Source organism: Schistocerca cancellata, chromosome 6 (assembly GCF_023864275.1).
Source record: "Schistocerca cancellata isolate TAMUIC-IGC-003103 chromosome 6, iqSchCanc2.1, whole genome shotgun sequence".
NCBI classification, from domain to species: Eukaryota; Metazoa; Arthropoda; class Insecta; order Orthoptera; family Acrididae; genus Schistocerca; species Schistocerca cancellata.
This window is the reverse complement of record NC_064631.1, coordinates 468,702,912-468,721,468: the sequence shown is the minus strand read 5'-3', so window position 1 is coordinate 468,721,468 and position 18,557 is coordinate 468,702,912.

The following is an 18,557-nucleotide window of genomic DNA, read 5'->3' as shown; positions in this document are numbered from 1 at the left end:
TTACGTTCGTTCTCCTGAGTCAAAAGGAAATAAACATGGTAATTTGTTCCTGGTTCTCCTGAAATGTTAATATTCTCCATTCCTACTGGAAGTCTCGACAAAGCATCCGAAACTACATTTTGAGATCCTTTTATATACCTAATTTCGTACTGAAATTCTTGCAAGCATAATACCCAACGTAATAATCTACGGTGAAGTAACCGACAATTGTTTAAAAAGGTTAAAGCCTGATGATCAGTGTATACAATTTTTTTCCTTCCAATTAATAATCCTTTGAAAACCCCATACCACTGTGAGAGCTTCCTTCTCGGTTGCAAAATAATTTCTTTCATGTTTATTTAAAGTTCTACTAGCGAATCCAATAGGCTGATATAATCCCTTTTCATTGGTCAGATCACCTTGGAATATTACGCAAGATACACCATAATCAGAGGCATCCGTACGCATACAAAAGTCCTGATTGAAATCTGGATGGTATAACATTTTAGCTTCTGTTGACGCTCCTTTTATCTTATTAAAAACTTCCTCTTCCTCTTTTCCCCAGACCCATACTGATTTCTCTTTTAATAAATCCAGTAATTTAGGATTAACAGTATCTTGCCCTGGAAAAAATCTTCTCAGAAATCCTACCATTCCTAAGAATGATTTCAGTTGTTTCCGATTTCTAGGACTCCGACATCGAGCAATAGCTTCAATACGTGCTGGGTCTGGCCTAATACCTTTACTGTCCACCATATGCCCCAAAAATCTCACTTCCTCCTTTCCGAAGTAAGACTTAGATAATTTTAAAGTAATTCCTCTGTCAATTAAACGGTCAAACAACTCCCGTAATATCGTTATGTGTTCTTCCCACGTTTCAGTGGCTACCAAAATATCATCTACATACGAAATAATCTTTTGTAATAATTGCTGACCCAAAGCAGAATCTAATTCCCTAATGAAAGTTGACACTGATATATTAAGTCCAAAAGGTAAAACTTGGAACTGATATGATCTGCCTTCAAAAGAAAAGCCGTATATTGCCGTGAATCCGGGTGTAATATTACTTGATGGTAGCCAGCAGTTAAATACATTGTACTCATATAACGAGAACCAGCAATCTTAAGAAGTACATCCTCCATATGAATAGGTCTGTCTCTTTCCATCTCTATAATTTTGTTTAATTCACGAGCATCCAGAACCAGTCGTACCCCACCAGTAGCTTTCTTAACTACCCACAAAGGACTGTTAAAAGCACTACATGATCGTTCGATAATATTTTGTTCTAGCATCTTACTTATTTCTCTACTAGCCGGTTCTTTGAACTGTACTGGAATAGGATAAGGTTTCTTAAAGAATGGTTTTGATCTTTAACCTTAAGTTTACAAACGTAGTCTTTGATTCTCCCCGGTTCATCTGAGAAGACGGCTCTAAATTCTAAAAATAAAGATTCCAACTCTTCCTTTTCTCGTTCGGATAGACAATCCGTAGAATAACATTTTTCTTTCACTTCGGTTTCGATATTATTACTAGCATCACATTGGTATACTTCATATTCAAGATCACTAGAATCTATTAATAGGTTCATGGTCCGTGTGTACTTAATCTGTAAGAATTCGTAGCAATTTTCAGGTTCTTGATTATTAGAAAACCACACTTTAAAAGCACATGCCTCCTAATGGATGGTTAAGGAAGAGTCTTTAAAATCTAATATAGCTTTATATTTACACAGCCAATCTATACCTAAAATTATGGCCACATTCAAGTTGGCTACGACAAGTACAGAGTGAGCAATTAATTGTTTAAAAATTTCAAAAGTTAAATAAACTTCCTCAGTAATATTTTGACTTCTTTTACCAGTAACTCCTATAATTTTCACCCCAGTTACAGGTAAGGTTGGGAAATTCCGATACTTTCTTTTAAGTTGAAATAATTCTTTAGATAAAATACTTACTTCGCTACCCGAATTGATTATAATATTCACTTCGGTATCTTTAATATAACCTTTAATAACGGGTTTATAAGTTATATTCTTCCTTATCTGATTGTCTTCCTGAAGTAAATCTTGTTGCCAATCACCTTCCTTTTGGCAGTTTAACGATAAATTGCAATTGGGTCTTGTATAATTTTGACTAACAGTTCCCTTTAGTCGACCCGTACTAAAGGACTTTACTAGTTTTCCGAACTTTCTATGATAACGTCACCTACAACTTGACCTTCATTAATTACTCGAGTATGATTTATCTCATTATCGTTATTGTGTAATTTCCGCATTTTGGAGTTATTACCACGATTTTGTTGGCTCTCTTTATCTTTAGATTGACGTTTTATATAACAAAACTGGCTATGATTGTTGTTGTTAAATTTTCGTGGTTATTATTATTTTGAGGATTGTCATTTCTACCAAATCTAAATTTCTCGTCTTCCCGTTCTCTATTAAGTATATCTAACTGTTCTAAATATCCTAATAATTCGCAAGGTTGTGACCATTCCCTTTCTATCATTCTTTCCTTTACGTAATACAGTAACCTACTAATTAGGACTCGTATTAGATGACCCTCAATAATTGGTTCTTCAATTAATTTAGCACGGTTTAAATGCCATTCGAAATAATTCCTATAATCTCCCCAACGTTTAGAATATGGAGGAGGGTCTAACAACTCTAAAGTTAAGTACTGCTGTTTTCCTCTCGACCAATAATTTGGTTTAAACTGCTTAACAAAATCATCCCAGTACCTAAATTCAGTTCTATGCAGTACTGCCCATTCCGCAGCTTCTGCTTCTAAATGTCCTATTACAAATTGAATCCGTTTTTCATTACTCCATTTAGGAGATAATGAAGTTTTAAAAGGTTTTATAAAGATTATAGGTTGAAGTTCGCCTCCTGGTTTGAATACAGGAAATCGACTTGCTACATTTGAATTTGTCGTTATATCATCCCAACATTCTGCGAGAGACATAGTTGGGTTTTGTTTAGATTGCAGAGACGGAATTGCGTCGGATTTGCTTGCCGTGATTTCTTTATTTGTGTTGTTGTCGTCCGAACTAGCAAACACGATGCGACTGTTGTCTCTGATTATGTTATTACATCTACTACTTGAAATGTTTTCACTATTATCTAATTCCGACAGCCGTTTAGTAATTTCCTGTATTCGCATTTCTGTACTGGATACGCGGATAGCTAATATCGATTCTTCACTGTGTTCACGATGTGAACTCTCTGTACCTTCGTCAATGTTATCTTTGGAAGTCTCAAGGTTACTGCATATTTCGGTAATTAAGAATTTAATGTTTTCTATTTCAGTATGATCTTTTTCTACTCGATGAGTTAATGTCTCTAATTCTGCATTATCTGTTGAAGAAATCTCTACAGGTTTGGTAAAAACCGCTTTAATAGATTCTAATAATTCTCTACGAACAGTTTCTGTTTGCATAGAAAATTCATCTCCTAACTTATCTTTATTTTTCTCTATTTCATTTACAACTAAGACATTGACATTATCTAGTCTCTTGGTTAAGTCAGTAATATCATTTCGCATGCGAGCTTTTTCCTCACGCGATTCCTGGATATGTTCTTCTAACCTTTTACAATTATCAGCAATCTTATTACTAAGTCCTACTAGTTTTTCCCGCATTTCAACTTTAGAAGCCTGTATCTTATCACTTAATTCTCGACTGGTTTCATTAAGATGTTCCTGTAACCTGTCTGTAGATTTTGTTAGCTCCTCTTTTAATCTAGCAGTACATTCCTCGTTAGACTGTTTTAATTCCTGTTTTAATTTAGCAGTAGATTCTTCGTTAGATTGTTTTAATTTAGCGATCGCCCTAAAAAGGGATCTCATGTTCCTATGGGACACAGGTTGCTCTTCGTCCGACATTTCACTTCCCGACATTATTGTAAGATATTAACTAGTTACACACGCAGACTTGTAATCAACAATCCTATAAAAGCACACTCCCTAGGTACAACACCGGACACTAATATTGTAGTTTGTAGTTCTTGGTGATCAGTGTGCTGCTATGGGCTGCAGAAGTAACAGCCGTCGATGCAGCCGCTGAGATGCTGCGACCCCGCTTCCGCAACCGGCAGGACGCTGAGTCGAACACCGGAGACGTCACTTGCTGCAACCACGCCCGGCCCCGCCGTAGACAGGCGAAGCCCTCAGTAACACCTCTAATACCAGCCGGAAGAACGCCCCCCAGCTGACGTACTGGGCCTGTTAGTTTAGGGAGAAAAAGGTTGTCGGGGATTGCAGCATTCAGCTGCTGCCCAACAGATGCGCCTTCTCGTGGAATAACTGCGTGACCGTACTGCTTGGCTGCGCTCCGTCAGATGCCCACACCCGCGAAGTCGCCGCTGGCTGGTGAACGCTCCACGAAAACTCGCGTTGACTTCCGAAGGACTCTTGATGTTTTGTTTCGTACCTGTGTGTCTTAGTTGCACACAAGTCCTGTTTATAAGGTTGTCACGGTGTAGTGTAACGACGCAAGTTTTGTAGAAATGATTTTCTTTTGACATATAACCATGAGCAGACTTCGTCACCTACGTTAGTTACAACACACTTCAAAATTATTTAAATTCTTTTTAAATTGCCTCTGAATGGTTCTTGAACGAAACTGTAAAACATCATCATTTGAGTCGTATGCGCAGAATTACGTCACCCAGACCAATTTGTTTGTGCAAACTTTTTCCAATTTAGATGTCGTTTTGTTTCTTCTCAGAAATTATATTAATGCAAGTTATCTGATTTAACAAATATTAGAACCACATTGAATAAACTTTCCAGATTCAAACTCGCGATGAACGTTGTCACAATTAATAATCTTGTCAAATAAATTAATAATTCATTAACATAATTCTTCATAAATAAATTCTCGGAACACGTATTTGAACTTTAGTAGTATCCACTAGTTTATTATCTTCCCACATATAGACGTGAACCTGAGCCTTGACAAGATAGGACAGACCATTTACAACATGATTAAACTTTCTATGACATCATTGTTGTAGAAACATTACAAATTCTTATTTTTCCAGTTTTTAGAAGCACGACGCAACAACTCGGTTTCAGGATCTTCTGTTGCTCTTTGACTGTCGACCCGCGACGTATAGTGGCCAGCAAATTTCTCTCTGGTCCCGGCAGTGAAGATGCTGTCTCCGTTCGTGACGCCGCCCTCTCCGTACATGAAACAAAAAAAAAAAAAAATACAAAACTTTAGACAATTCACAACTATTACAAAAATACATAAAAACCCCTAAATTAACTTATATTCACCTGCAAACTGGGCTGACACTGGTGGATGGGTGACGCTTCAATTTCACGTCCCACTACAAGATCAATCAAAAGCCGATTTTTCCCATCCGACGTGATATGATCTCGCCATGGCGGATGGGCTTACGTAACTGACAGTATCACAAATGTATACCCATGCACAGTGAGTAGTACAGTTTGTTTAACGTGAAACGTACACCTTAGGCATTGTTGTATGATTCATTTGTCGTTTGTAGGTGTCCAATATTAAATTATGATGCTTACAGCGCCATCTATTGCTACATTTTGTAACTATTTATCGTTTTTCTGCCATATGCTTTCCCCCTTCTCCCATAATATTCCGTTGCAATGTGACGTCATTCTGACCAGTGGTGTTATTTCTACGGCGGTTTGAAAGTTTAACTTTAGTTATACTCACCCTATATGCTAGCAATATCATCACTGCACATAAAAGACTGTAGAAACCAGCACCTCGCACCCAACATCAGGTAATTCTCTGCGACGTAGATGGCAACTTTCGACCAGGAACCATCTCAATGAGAAAAACTTGACCAAGTGAGAGTGGGACTCGCGCACTGGGGGTTCCGTGCAAACTTAATTACGTACAGTCGTGGACAAAACCAGCGAGACCCCTCGCCTTTTCGTTATGCTGATCTGCACAGCTTTAAAGTCTGCTACACAGCATAACAGGCGAGGAGACGAAGTGCTACCAACATACTATGCACAGGCGTGAAATTGGAAAACCATCCGAACTATGTCAGACTGTTTTCGATCATGTTTGAGACTATATTAAAGCTGATTAGTGTGTTAAACACAACACGTAAATATAAGATATAAATGAAATAAGAAACGCTAATTAGTATGAACTGTACTAATAAAAATGAATTTCAGCTTATCGAGATAACATAACTGTTTTAGTAAGACAAAGTATCCCAGATTGTTACGAATTAGCAAAATATTATGCCCATTCGACCGCGAAACGGTCTGTGTCAACGTTTAGACCAGTCATACTGGATTACCGTTGTTGACCTACCATGAAAGTGTGCAAATTTAGCAATGCGTGAAGATTCATAACGAAATTCAGTTAAAAATCAGTCAGTGCCACACTTAATTCATATTGAGGTCCACAGCGCCCTGGTACAGAATAAAGGTAGCAATAAAACGTATTGGGGGTCCGATAATTTCTTAAAATTGCTTTACTGATAGTCTATCTGCCTCCTTCGAGATTAGAACCGAAAACAAACCAGACCTCTCTTGCAGTAGCAAACACCTTTCACTGCGCTAGCAGACAACCCAGGCAAATAACCCTCTATTATTACCCCAGATATGAATAAGTCGGCAATTTTGTAATGAAAATGACAAATAACCTGCAGTTTCTGTTGCATAGAGCTTTCTGGACTCATGAACATGAATTTTCTACCTTTATGTCACCGCTTACGTGACAATCATTCGGGATGTTTATCGAAATAACAAAATACTGTTATTAGCGAGTAAATTTAGTAGGCTAATTCTGCACCACCCCAGGAAATAAACGGCTATATAGCTGCAAAACGTGTTATACAACGTTTCGAGTTCTCCATTAGACTCACCACAGCTAGAAAACGTTCATCAGCCGAAGTGTTTCTTAAGCTAGCTAGCAATGGGAATGCTCGCACTTCTAAAACGCGGTGACATTAATACAGGGATCTGAATTACGATGTGTATAGGCAAATGGATTTTATTTGTATTCCTGTAAATGTGACTTGGATAGAAAGCTGATGTATCGACTGCAACCATAACATTTCGAATAAAGATTAAGGCTAATTATTTATGCGGCCCTCGTCTTCAGTAACTGTCATAGCTATTTTAGCCACCTAAATCGTTAAAAATGGAACCTACTAGTCTCACTTTCTTGACCGTCTATCTCTCTACCCAACTCCTAGAACCCGTTTACCTTGAGTACGGGTAGACATAATAAGAGGAAATGTATCACACTTCCTGCGGTATATGGTCCCTTGGTAGTGTAAAAAAGTGAGCTTCTATGTCAATGCAATCTAAAGATCCGGCCGTTTATGTAAAAAAAAAAAAGTTACGCGAAAGGTCAAAAAATGGCTCTAAGAACTATCCGATCAAACTGCTTAGGTCATCAGTCCACTAGATCTAGAACTATTTAAACCCACCTAACCTAAGGACAACACACACATCCATGTCTGTGGTAGGATTCTAACCTGCGACTGAAGCAGCCGCGCGGTTCGTGACTGAAGCACCTAGAACGCCGGCACGGTAGCTCAGCGAGTCTGGTCAGAGAGCTGAATGGACTCTGTAATAATAATAATAAAAAAAAAAGTGAGTGGGTGTCTTGTGACGGCAGCGACAACCAAACACAACGACCAAGATGAAAGAAAAAAAAACAGCCGCTCGGCCACCGCACCCGACGAAACCCTTTTCACCTCATGTATAATGATAATATATACTGTCTACTGGGGATAAACTGTATTCGCCAGCAACTCAGATCGTTTGATCAAGGGACTTTTACGAAGCTACATTCAAATTTTGTTCCAAGTCTTCTGCAATAGCCACTTATAAACACCCTAGGAATGTCATGTGCGATAGCCAGTTCTGAAGACGCTGACAGATACTGCAGTACTACGACAAGTAGTTAAGAATTTATTATTATTGGTCCATGCATTATACTTAATTTCAGTATCAATATAATGCCCCTAGGTGTTTGTCTATGGCTGAAAATAATGAACAAAGAATAAATAAACAGCAAAGAACGTCGATGTTCTGATCAAATGTAACTCACATGTCGCAATTACAACATAATTTCGTTGTTACATTTACATGACTACATCTACAGGATTTCTTTGCCATCCAGACTTACGTGCCTGGCAGAGGGTTCATCGAACTAACTTCGGACTATTTCTCTACCGTCTCACTCTTAGACTATCAGTAAAGAAATTTTAAGAAATGATCGCGCCCCCAATGCGTTTCATTGCTACCTTTGTTCTGTACCTGCGCCCTGTGGATGTCAGTATGAAATTCTTGTACAGTTTCATACTTGTTACCGCCTACTTTTCCCTCTTCTTTCAATAACTGAATTGACTTAAGTGTGGCACTGAATGATTTTAAACTGAATTTCGTTATGCATCTTCACGCATTGCTAAATTTGCACACTTTCATGGTAGGTCAGCAACGGTAATCCAGTATGACTGGTCTGAACGTTGACACAGACCGTTTCGCAGTCGAATGCGCATAATATTTTGCTAATCCGTAACGATCTGGGATATTTTGTGTTACTAAAACAGTTATGTTATCTCGATAAGCTGAAATTCATTTTTATTAGTACAGTTCATACTAATTAGGGTTTCTTCATTCTTTTATATGTTACATTTGCGCGTTGTGTTTAACACACTAATCAGCTTTAATATAGTCTTACACATGATCGAAAACAGTCTGACATAGTTCGGATGGTTTTTCAATTTCACTCCTGTGCATAGTATGTCGGTAGCACTTCGTCTCCTTGCCTGTTATGCTGTGTAGCAAACTTTAAAGCTGTGCGGATCAGCATAACGAAAAGGCGAGGGGTCTCGCTCGTTTTGTCCACGACTGTACATATACAGTTCATCCATTCCGGGAATCGAGGTATCTCGGCACTTTTTGCCTGTTATCGTCATTGATATTGGCAAGATATCGGTCTCTGGGATTCCAAGACTGTCGATAATGTTCTACATTCAAATTTGAAGATAGATAACAAATGACAAAAATTTTTTGTGTGATATAATTACAGATTAACAGTTTCGGATGTTTTCCTTTACTTCTACTGAAAAATCTTTCTTCCTGGCAAATTTCATGATTCTTGACCAACGGGAAGTACCCGGTAAGTTTTGATGAATGAGTTTGCGAGTATCAAAATATGTGACATAAATGGCCGTATCTTTTACTTGCAGTTACTTATAATCTTCTTTTTGTCAAACCGCCAAAGGACCGTAGACCTTAATAGGTGACATAAATTTCAAGTTAATTCGTCTGCCCGCCCCTGAGAAAAATGGTTTTGAACTGTCGAAGAGACAGACAGACAACAAAGTGACCCTACAACCGATTTACCATCGGAGTTACTGATACCATAAAAGCGCAATTCTAGCAAAGCAACTTGAGAAATTCTCACATGTTTGATGCTAACCGCAAAGAAATCAATCCATCGTACAAGAACGAGCCACATTTTTTCGTTACTGTGAGATATGCTTTACCAAAAGGATGCATAGCAGCGCTAGACTGTCAAATGACCTCCTTAAATCCATGAAGTCATATATGAAGCTAACTGTTTTACATGAAGTGACAAGAGAGTAACTAAAGAATTAATAAATGTACTGACTTACAAACAGAGTCTGTTATGTAGATGCTAAAGCAGACCACACGTGACACATAAATTTGTGTTACATAGTAGTTAAGTCTAACTGTTCATCACCGATATTCCCGGATCCGCTTAAGAAATTTAACTTCTGTTTTCACCCTGATGAACTGTGGAAAACTCGTCACTAAGCGAGTTACAGTCTCTTTACATAGCTATTGTAATTACAGAGATATCGTTACCAACATTCAGTTTTTTTTCCAAAAGGAACTATAGTAATTTCTCCAGCTAGTATCGCAGTTTTATAAGAGACTAACGGTGTCTGCCTACTGAAAATCCAATTATTTTCTGAGGTATTACAATATTTAGGACTTGGGGTTTATCTATTTTGAAGGTCGAACCGTATGCTGTCTTTTGCGGAAGTTCGTGATCTCATACCTAAGTATGGAAATAAGTCACGTCGGATAAGGAGTGAACAGTGTGTTTGCACTGCCGCGATACAGGTATAAGATGGGCACTGAAAAATTTCTGCGTCGTTCAAGTGTGTCGCGTGCTGGTTAGATTTGAAAAATGAGTGTCTCTCAGGAACCAAGGGTAACTAGACATTCCACTTATCTGCGAAGAATCCAAAACGAACGCATAGAGATCAGCTGAGTTGTACACTAAGATACACAGTTAGACGGTGTCCATCAAGTATGAAAATTCAGCGATTGTACTAAAATTATCTAAAATAAGTGAATAAAAATCCTAGGTCAAGATCGCTAAAATTGCTTTATTGATTACTAGTTTCAGCTCACTGAGGAGCATCTTTAGATCTAAAACACAGGAACCTGCATAAAAGAGATGCACAATAGCATTACATTTTATATTTAAACATTCATCCTGTGATATATACCAGCAAGAAATATTATTTAATTCGGTATGCAACATCTACCAGGCATTACACATCGTCATAATCTGTTGAGCCGAATAGCTCTTGTCATCTACACACTGAAAAATTTTGTAGAACGTGACAAAATGAAGACATACAAAGTACATTAGGTAAATTTTATAAAACTATAATCTTACCTAAAATAGGTCGTCATGGTTACACAATGTACAACGATAACCACATATGTCTCTAGTGGTCATATTGCAACACTTGCGTTTAAAGGTGAGGTCGTAAGTGGTAACTATCATATAGCCCTTGTGTGGATGTAAATATGGCATATCACTCACAACACTACAGGAACAAGGAAGTAGTTGTATTGTGCCTGACCGACAACTGATCTCATATGTAACATTGTTACAACACAAAAGCGTTAACTGCCAGGTGAAGCTAATAAACAACGACGTTTCATGAATTCGTGCCTTAATAATAACACAAAGACCTGCAACTTTCTACTAGATTTACATTAAATAATATGTTAGAAACTATGTGCAATTTCTACTACCTGTAGTAACCATATACCGAAAATAAGTTCTTACCAGGACATTCTAAAAAGGAAGGAAAGCAATATGCTCACAACTCAAAGAAGTACTATATTTTAAGATTTGAGTAAGTTTGTACAGTACCAATGATCAAAAAATTTTAGATCTATAACATTAAATAATAATTCGTCCTTTTGGGTCATTGTTGTGCTCCTCTTCTACCGCTAGCTCAAGTGACCGTACTTTTAGAATCATCACGAGTGCCTTAATCGGTGTAGTTCTACGTGGACCTCGATACTCTAGTATTTGCCTTTCTAGCTGTGTCATCCCAAACCCTAACTCCACTGCATATAATACGTTCTGGTTGCTCTTAGAGGCAGCTGAGATATTCTTTGGTCAATATAAGTTTTTGTACCAAGGACTGTAAGACCTCGATTTTTGCAAGGACATGGAAGTTTTGTTTTCCATCGCCGTTTATGTGAAAGTACTTCTGTTGATTCTTCACTGTTTTATCATTTAGTCGGATTGTGCAACTGCCTCCTTGTTTTGTTTTATAGACATGACAAAGGTCTTGGAGTTCATTAGGGGAACTGAATACTATCTTCAGACATAATTTCCCATTATGCTTTATAGTGAAAATTTGCAACCATCGTTAACTGCCAGAACTTACTGTAACCGCCCTGTTAAATTGTTAAATTACCGTTATTTTGAAATGACATCTAGTATGAATGTCGCGCAGTAAATATTTCGAGTGAAACGCCGTTGCGACTGAGGCAAATGTCAACTGTGGAAACTAAGCCACTGAATATTAAAAGTACCCATGTTAAGGAATACACCAGACTAAATACACAAAATAAGAGCACACGTACATTCGCGAGTGAGTGGTTCAAAAAAAGAATTAATACTGTTAAGGAGATGGGTCATAAATATAGCTATGTCGGTACGAACTCGGTTGTATGCGAACGTACGATCGGGATAGAGGCACGTACTTTATGAATACTATTATTCCCTGTGGCCTGGGTAAAAAGAATTTCGGTTAAATTGCATTTATTCATCTGAGAAAGAATATAATCGGACCTTGTAATTAAATGGCAAGAAAGATTGCAGGTTTCGAATGCCGCGGCAAATGTGACCTAAATATAGAAATTAACATTGGCGGCCACGAAGGGAAAGAGATGAACACATTTGCGTATCTCTATTGTTGAGCAGTGCCGTCGTGGAGATCGTCGCCTCCATCTAAATTCTCCATAGAAAATTAAAATAATAATAACCTTACAGAGTTACAGGAGCTGGGATCCATGGTATCGTAAATGAGAAAATGGTAATGTTTCAGAAGTTGCTTTCATTATTTATAAGAATTTCACTCGAAAGTACAAAGAACTTCATTTGTACGTCTTATCATCCAGACATATCAACAACGAAAAGTAACTGTTACTAAAACAGTCAGTGTCAAATACTTTTCAAATGAATCTTTAGTATGAGAGTCAAATAATTACCTATATATTTATCAATAAGAAAAATTAGTAAGTTTCTTTACATTAACTTGGATAAGCGAATACGGGTTTCATGGCGATATATACTCAAAATTCTCTCGGGCTTCCTACCGCCTCAAATAGTTTAAAACTATTTTATACTGCTGGAAGTCTAAGAGAGCGATAAATGTTCAGATGCGTCGAACATTGAGGGTTTCCTAACGTGCAAAGGAAGCATACATTAGGGCTTAATAAGACAGGACAGAAAAACAAGGGATGAATCAGAGGGACGACGGTAGCTGACGACATGATAGCCACTGTTATGAAACTATACTAGAGATTGGTCTGGGATAAAGCTAGACGAAATGATGGGAAGTGAACGAAGGATATTCTGTGCAGGACTTACCTTGCTATGAAAAGACCTAGATGACGACGTAATGGATGATGGATTGGCGACTTCAAAAAGCAAGTAGAGCACACTTGGATTCAAGAAGCTGGAGATCTTAATGTATTTGGAGCCTGGGTCTATATTCAGTAGTGAATGGTGCATCATTGATATCGTTTTTGTTGATAGTGATGATGATGTTGATGGCGATAATTTTGATTATGATGATTACGAGCATATACCTCTCACAGTGGTCGTATCGTACACCTAGACAAGAACCTATGGTAGTGTTTGCAGCAACGAGCACTACGCACAGACAGAGCCAAATGTAACTCAGGAACAAAAGCAGTAACAGCAGACACTAGCTAGGAACGTACGCGTTTGGCATATGGTCAGGCGCCATACTCGGTGTAGGCTGTCTTCCACAATATCAATCTCATTACTTAAACAGTGCACAGTTCAGAACACGCAGTGCCTACTTGGCTCTAAATAGAGGCTGAAGCTTTCCTCAGCTAATGAACTCTATCTATCTCCGACGCTAACGCGGACGCAGTGGCGGGGGATTTTCCGCCTTTTAGCGCCGTGCTAAATCGCGTTCCGCTACCGGAGGCAGTGGGCGCCGCCCCGCCGGCCTGGATGTGCTGGGCGGCTAATGGCGTGGAAACAACAGCCGGCAGCCGCCCGCTCGGTCTTTGACTCCTTCGGTCGCTCGCGCAATATCGGCACGCGGTCGCGGTCGCTGCCGCGGCGCCTATCAGGTTTGAGGATCCGGTTCGATGGGCGGCGCGCGGCGACCACAGCCGGCGCGGGCTCTGTCTGGACACTCGGCGCCCGCGACCAGCTCACGAGTGTGAGGGGGCAAAACATGTCACCCCCCACCCCAATTAAAAGAAAGGCATACTGTTCGCTTTGGTCGCTGCAGATGGGGTTGAACTAGTACCAGAAAATCGTTTAACTTTGAATTGCTGACTTACATGGCAGTGAACTCTTATGTATATGCCAGTTGGTCTGTGGGATCATCACTCTACGTTGGATCGACGTGGAGACGCTGTACAGTGGCGCAAAGGAGCTATCGTTCTCGGACCCGCCCTTGACTATATTGAGAACCAAGTACCCCGATTTGATAGTGTATCAGCTGTGTGCTGCACCAAGTGTCGACTAGGTACTTTTCATAATCCAATATAGTCACTCACACAAATGCTGCTGATGATGAAACGTTGAGACAACACGAACACCCGGTCTCCAGGCAGAAAAAATCCGCAACCCGGCCGGGAATCGATCCCGGGATCCCGTGATCCAGAGGCAGCAAAGCTACCACCCTCTCCCTTTTTTTTCGATATAGTTAGTTGCGTTTGGCCTGGGCGGACGTCACAAGACATCTATTCAAGTTGATCGTTGATTCTTTTTTTTATTACAGAAAGCATGCAGTCGTCTGACCGAACACTTTGAGCCACTGTGCCGGTGCCCCTGGACGAAGATCTGCGGATGCGAGGTATAGAGTGCCATTCAAAGCCATGTAGCGAAGGGAAGTAATAATCACTATAAAACGTTCGTAGCAGGAAAGGACCGGAGGAGTTTCACGTCTTTTCAATGACAATCGTTTTGAAAGAGAACAGCAATCGTTGTTGTCAATAAATGCAAGTCTCACTATAGTCAACGTATCGTCGTGAGATAATTAAAGTAGTACTCATTTATTGTTCTGTCATTTTTAATTAGATTACGTGGCATGGAAACATGTATTATAACTGAAGTGTTGGCAGAAGAGCCAACACTGTGTTGCTAGAGGAGGCCGAAATGCACGAGTTTAATTACACGCTGACTGGCGTGAGGTCTGGAAAAGTTAAGGGAATTAATAGTAGCAAATAAAGTACGTAGTTGATATAATACTTTAATCCACAATTGGAGTACATCGGTCTGATGGTTCATGCTTCACTAGATACATAGCAAAGGATAAATGGCGCCTTGCTAGGTCGTAGCAAATGACGTAGCTGAAAGCTATGCTAACTATCGTCTCGGCAAATGAGAGCGTAGTTGTCAGTGATCCATCTCTGGCTAAGTCGGCTGTACAACTGGGGCGAGTGCTAGTACGTCGCTCTAGACCTGCCGTGTGGCGGCGCTCGGTCTGCAATTACTGACAGTGGCGACACGCGGGTCCGACGTATACTAGCGGACCGCGGCCGATTTAAAGGCTACCACCTAGCAAGTGTGGTGTCTGGCGGTGACACCACAATAACTAACAATATTCAACTGAGACTGGACAATAAATGAGAATTATCTTACATGCAAGAGTATCTCAAAAAGTTTCCAAGCGAACATTGCGAAGGGAACGGCATGTGACGGGCATTTGGAGTTGAGTCCATTACGCCTAACGGCACACTAAGCTGCACATATTCATTTGGAGGGACAACAAAAATCTTGGGCATGGTTGACTGGACATTTGTTATTTAGATCAGCGAAACATAATTATATCTCTTTTTTTCAGATGACGCAAATGCGTCCCCAGCGTCAATTCTCTAGTGATTCATTTAACCCGCGGTGTGTAATGGCTGTAGCTGAGACCAGAGTTTGTTGTGTTATTTTGGGGGATATTTTTCGTAATATAATTTGGATCGACTTAAGTTACCGTGGATATGAACCAGGATGTTTATTTCAAAATTCCCTGTTACCAAATGTCGCAACTTCTTTTACGTCTTCATAGTAGCCAGTACACACTTGCGGCTTGCAAGATGACAGCACACTTGTTCCAAAGATGCATGCATACTTTCCTGGTACGACAAATACACTCCTGCAAATGGAAAAAAGAACACATTGACACCGGTGTGTCAGACCCACCATACTTGCTCCGGACACTGCGAGAGGGCTGTACAAGCAATGATCACATGCACGGCACAGCGGACACACCAGGAACCGCTGTGTTGGCCGTCGAATGGCGCTAGCTGCGCAGCATTTGTGCACCGCCGCCGTCAGTGTCAGCCAGTTTGCCGTGGCATACAGAGCTCCATCGCAGTCTTTAACACTGGTAGCATGCCGCGACAGCGTGGACGTGAACCGTATGTGCAGTTGACGGACTTTGAGCGAGGGCGTATAGTGGGCATGCAGGAGGCCGGGTGGACGTACCACCGAATTGCTCAACACGTGGGGCGTGAGGTCTCCACAGTACATCGATGTTGTCGCCAGTGGTCGGCGGAAGGTGCACGTGCCCGTCGACCTGGGACCGGACTGCAGCGACGCACGGATGCACGCCAAGACCGTAGGATCCTACGCAGTGCCGTAGGGGACCGCACCGTCACTTCCCAGCAAATTAGGGACACTGTTGCTCCTGGGGTATCGGCGAGGACCATTCGCAACCGTCTCCATGTTGCTGGGCTACGGTCCCGCACACCGTTAGGCCGTCTTCCGCTCACGCCCCAACAGCGTGCAGCCCGCCTCCAGTGGTGTCGCGACAGGCGTGAATGGAGGGACGAATGGAGACGTGTCGTCTTCAGCGATGAGAGTCGCTTCTGCCTTGGTGCCAATGATGGTCGTATGCGTGTTTGGCGCCGTGCAGGTGAGCGCCACAATCAGGACTGCATACGACCGAGGCACACAGGGCCAACACCAGGCATCATAGTGTGGGGAGCGATCTCCTACACTGGCCGTACACCACTGGTGATCGTCGAGGGGACACTGAATAGTGAACGGTACATCCAAACCGTCATTGAACCCATCGTTCTACCATTCCTAGACCGGCAAGGGAACTTGCTGTTCCAACAGGACAATGCACGTCCGCATGTATCCCGTGCCACCCAACGTGCTCTAGAAGGTGTAAGTCAAGTACCCTGGCCAGCAAGATCTCCGGATCTGTCCCCCATTGAGCATGTTTGGGACTGGATGAAGCGTCGTCTCACGCGGTCTGCACGTCCAGCACGAACGCTGGTCCAACTGAGGTGCCAGGTGGAAATGGCATGGCAAGCCGTTCCACAGGACTACATCCAGCATCTCTACGATCGTCTCCATGGGAGAATAGCAGCCTGCATTGCTGCGAAAGGTGGATATACACTGTACTAGTGCCGACATTGTGCATGCTCTGTTGCCTGTGTCTATGTGCCTGTGGTTCTATCAGTGTGATCGTGTGATGTATCTGACCCCAGGAATGTGTCAATAAAGTTTCCCCTTCCTGGGACAATGAATTCACGGTGTTCTTATTTCAATTTCCAGGAGTGTATTACTCCCCTACATCACCAAATATTAATCTCTAAGATTTATACGGGACTATCGGGAATAGTGTTCAAAATAAAGATATCATGACCACAGACAAGACAAACTAGGGCTCATGTGGATGTATACAGACAGCTGTTTGTCCCTAGTCGCTTTCCATTTGTGATTGGAACAGGGAAGGAAGTGAATAGTATTTGTGGAAGATCCCTCCATCACGCAGGCTTACGGGTTGTGTGTATACATGTAGCAGCCTTCCGAAATTCCTTCACCATAGAATAAGAAGCAAATATTCCAGAATTCGAATCAAGAACAACTGCCAACATGAGTAAGATAGAACTAGATAACCTCGAAATAGTGAAGCAACTTAAATCACTTAATAAAAGCAAATCTTCTAGTCCAGGTTGTACAACAATTAGCTACCTTTCAGAGTATGCTGATGCAATACCTCCATACTTAACAATCATATACGACCGTTCGCTTGACGAAAGGCCCGTACCCAAAGACTGGAAAACTGCACAGGTCACATCAATATTCCGGAAAGGTAGTAGGAGTAATCCACTAAATTACAGGTCCACATCTTAAACGTCGATATGCAGCGGCATTTTGGAACATATTTTGTATTCGAACGTTATGAATTACCTCGAAAAAAATATGGTCTATTGACACACAGTCAACACGGATTTAGAAAACATCGTTCTTGTAAACACAATTAGCTCTTTATTCGCATGAAGTGTTGGGTGCTATTGACAAAGGATTTCAAATGGATTCCGTATTTCTGGATTTCCGGACGGCTTTTGACACTGTACCACACAAGCGGCTTGTAGTGAAATTGCGTGCTTATGGAATATCGTCTCAGTTATGTGACTGGATTCGTGATTTCCCGTCGGAGAGGTCACAATTCGTAATAATTGACGGAAAGTCATCGAGTAAAACAGAAGTGATTTCTGGCGTTCCCCTAGGTATTCTTATCGGCCCTTTGCTGTTCCTTATCTATATAAACGATTTAGGAGACAATCTGACAAGCCGTTTTAGGTTGTTTGCAGATGATGCTATCGTTAATGGACTAGTGAACTCATCAGAAGATCAAAACAAATTGCAAAACGATTTACAAAAGAAATCTGTATGGTGCGAAAAATGGCAATTGCCCCTAAATAACGAGAAATGTAAGGTCATACACATGAGTGGTAAAGGAATCCGTTAAACTTTGGTTGCAAGATATATCAGTCAAATCTGAAGGCCGTAAATTCAATTAAATTCCTAGGAATTACAATTATGAACATCTAAAATTGGCAGGAACACATAGAAAATGTTGTGGGGAAGGCTAACCAAAGACAGCGATTTATTGACAGGACACTTCTAAAATGTAACAAATCTACTAATGAGACTGCCTACACCACGCTTGTCTGTCCTGTTGTAGAATATTGTTGCGCGGTGTGGGATCCTTACTAGGTATGATTGAAATAGTACATCGAAAAAGTTCAGAGAATGGCAGCACGTTTTCTATTATCGTG